Below are 4,043 nucleotides of genomic sequence, written 5' to 3'. Positions count from 1 at the left end.
TTACTGTAATACCAGGCATTTGATTAAAATAACTGAATGTTGCAACAGTAACATTTAAAATCAAAGCAGATGTACAAAGTGTGTCATGTATACCAAAAGAATAACAATCAAGTCCTCTATGCAAAGTGCTATGAATTATATTTAATAATCAATGGCCTACAATCTGAGTCCCTAAGTGTAGTATAATTAAAGAGTTCAAGTTCTGGTCCTGAAAACGAGCTGTTTTTACTGTCTACTTTTAGGACTTAACACCTACTGATCACTGTTAAATCACCCTTCTACAACTTTAGGGCAAAACTCACTGTTGTTTATGAAAATATCCTTCGCTACTTTTGACAATTAGAATAATTCAAAACACAATTCAAGTGTGACTGAAGAGAAAATATACTAGCATGCTGACCCGGGCCCTTGGGTCCAGAGCATGCTGAAGCTCAAAGAGCTCTACAATTCACTTTTGCGCTACCCTAAGCCTAGAAAGGGTTTAGGTGCTATTGCACACAAGAAACCCACAGGCTGTTCACACCTATGCTGGTTAGTAACAGTACCTAGCACATTTAAGATGTGCTCTAAGATGTGCTATTGACTTTACATTAAACACCCTTCTCTATAGAGAAGCTGTAAAAGACTTGGCAGAAACAAGTGACAAGGTGGCAATGCAGGGGTTCCTCCAACAGAGGAAGAGAGTTCCTTTATGTTCTCAAGATGTACCATTAAATCTTGGGTAAATTTGACCATGAGTTTTGAGCAGATCTTGTATCACCCTCATATTGATAGCAGTGAAGCATAGAGCTTTAAGGGTATTCACAACTCATCAGGGCAAAATGTGTTAATAGTCTGCAAAAACTATTTCTATTGGATGAGTACTCTACACTAGTTTGTGGTCTTTCCAAAGTAATGATCAAGTGTCTAATATAGAGCGAAAACTGATTGCAGGTTTCAAGGAAAATGACAAAATAAAAAACAGGTAAAAAATTTCTCTCTTGACAGCATATAAAAGAGATACTGTGATAGTTTCAATTTATTAAATGCCAAGTTAATCCTTTAATAATGTAGGGCAAAACACCTACCAAACTGCACGAGTATGTAAGTATGTGGTGAGTGCTGGTCTGAGAAGAATCTTCTCTTCAAAGGGAAGGATGCAATCACTGTTTTATTCTCCTGACTGATAGACTGTTTTCATGCAGATTGCTGCAAGTCATATTATTATTAATTCTAAGTATGATTATGCTTGCTTGCTTTGTTCCAATGTCTCACAAGACCAGTCAGGGATTTCCTCAACTGATGCTGACAATGTGCATTTTGTGTAATGAAAAGACAGCTCTGCTCCCCAGCAGCCTGAGGATATGCTGGGAAACAGCAGGTACGTCTGCAAGAAAGAGGGGGAAAAACTGATATAATTAAAGTTGTAGAAGATCTGTAATATAGTCAGGCTCTCTGTAACGGTGGCTGCTTGTGGTTGACTAACCCAGTGTATGGACTGGGTGGACTAACTCCACTTCTTAGATGTCCTGTCCCCACGTGGAGGAGGCAAACTGCTCACCATTCCTCCCTGACTACTTCTTAGTTGAGCTGTTTTCATATCGCCAGAACTCTCTGGTGTCTGGACTTGCAATGAGCAATGCATGAGCATCTTTCTCCTTGATGAAAAAACCTTTGTAAACATGCTGGTATCAAGTTTATTTTTGAACATTTACAATTTTAAATTACCAAGGCTAAAAATCTCTCTGGCACTTACTGCCCTAGATGAAAAAAAAAAAGACAGCAGGCGCCATGTGTTATTGGTGCATTCTAATGTTCCCCTGCTACCACAAGTGTTTTGGCATGCACGTAGTGTACTTTCAATATAGTTTATAATAAAATATATTTTCAACCCTCTGTCCAACCTACTTCATCATTATTTCTCATAGACTAGTGCCATTCCAGTGACTCCACATACTATTTCTGAGGCTTGAAGATAAAATAAGCTATTTTGTGAACTTGTCTTATAAAATACATGCTCACGTAATTTTCTGTGGACCTTCAAATAGACAACAAAAATGTTTTAAAAATATGAAGGTTCTAATCATGAAACAGTTGTACTGATATAGCTTACAGATATCTCATTGTTTCTTTGGGATGGCCCCCATCTAAAAGAGCTTATATCATACAGCAATGAGGAAACTGGAAGGAGAACAACATGAAAAAATAAATTTAAAAAAGAAGTAATTCCAATTTTTTGAGGGAAGTACTGCACTGGTCTTCCCTTCCAGGCGAACAGTTTGGCAAGTGTTCTTGATTGGCCTTTATGCAGTTTTTTGTCCATGAATAGAGAACACAGAATTTTTTGCAGTTATTTGTAGTTGCCTTGTATCAACAAATCAAAAGTGAAGGCAAATAACATGGCTGAATGGTTCCTGTTTCTTTTTAAACCATCTGAGAAGTCATGAACAGAACATCTAAAAGAAACTGAGTGACATCTGCCCCTGAGCATGATTCATAACCTGCAGGTGTGACCAGCACAGACTTCCTGCAATATGTCACAACTGACCCAGGAGCACTTCACATTCAGTCTCCTCTGGTTTCAAGCCTTTTGCAAAATGTCAATTAAAAATACATATATTTATAAAGTGCTTAGTGTCACTAATGCCTCAAAAATAAAAAAAATCTATTAATGGAGAATGACAGTAAAAACTGAAGCGGCAGTTCCATGCTTTTTTTTTTCTTCTTTTTATGAAATAGTTTGTTCATCTGAAAGCATTCATTCCCTTTACCTTTCAATCACCAGATTTCATGGCTGTGTATTGCCTTCACCCAGGCAAATGTTCCCAGCAATGTGCATGTCTGCTATAACTAATTCTAAAAGAAGACCGGACACGCAAATTGCCATTCACTTTCAGTGGATTATCTAGACCCAGGCTTGCTACATAACAAAAAGAAAAGTTGCCTCTGATTCTACCACATATCAAATAAGATTGAGAATCTAATACACAATGCAGATTCACTGTCTTTGATGTGGGTCTGTGTGGAATTCAAACATATATTTTCTCAGTGAAGGTGATTTCTCTTAGTTCGTTCACAATGCTCCTCTTTTCCTCTGCACTGGTTATCAAATGACCATTAATTGCACCACAGTCTCCAGTATTAATCATACCAGAGTCTCCAAAATTAATCATATTGGAATTTATACTGGCATGGGTAACAAACAAATAAGCAGACAAAGTATATGAAGTGATCACTTGGAATGATGCTCTTATAACTTTCCTAGCTATTGAATAAGATGAAGCTACGAACTCCAGCAATAAAGACTCAGGAAACCTTGGCATTTAGCACGCTATACTGTGAAGTATATGTACAAAATGTACATCAGCTTTTATTTTTATTAATGTAATATATTAGCCATATAAAAATAGCTAAATAAGCTATAAATAAAACGGGCTTTCAGGCTAGAGCTACTGCTATGACTGGAACTCATTCTGCTAGCAGGGTGTAAATTAGGATGTCAATGGCCATTCCATACTTTTGTTACTCTGTGTCTGGGAAATTGTAAAGAAAAATCACTGGGTGGAACCTGAAAACTATGCAAAATCTCTCTCATGCTTTTAATACTACTCTAAAAATCCTTTTCATATTTATGCTTTTAATCTGGTGCTCAGATTTGAGAAAGGGCCTTCTCTCTGTTTTGTAGGGTCTCTACACTGGGAACTGCATGTCCATGCCTGGAACCCATAGATCTTACAGTATTTCATAGAAGTACAACAAGTACTTTGGGTTGTCTTTTGAATTGTTTCTGGACCTTGGGCCTGCTGAGGGCTGAGATATATTTACCTGGCTACATATCTCCTGGATAAGACCTGACATACCCAGCCAGTCTGGAGTAGAACAGATTCAAGTGGATATACTAAAAATCATGGCATTGTTGTTTTGAAGCACATCCCCAGAAGGACCAGATGAAGGTTACCATCTTATGCTCAAACAACGTAACAAAAGCAACATATGCTTAAAAATTAGTGATTTTTATATAGATATATGGAGAGGAGAGGAGAGGAGAGGAGAGGAGAGGAGAG

The sequence above is a fragment of the Manacus vitellinus genome, unplaced genomic scaffold (assembly GCF_001715985.3).
Source record: "Manacus vitellinus isolate BGI_N305 unplaced genomic scaffold, ASM171598v3 scaffold_1_pilon, whole genome shotgun sequence".
In the NCBI taxonomy this organism is placed as follows: Eukaryota; Metazoa; Chordata; class Aves; order Passeriformes; family Pipridae; genus Manacus; species Manacus vitellinus.
Note: the sequence above shows the minus strand (reverse complement) of the source record.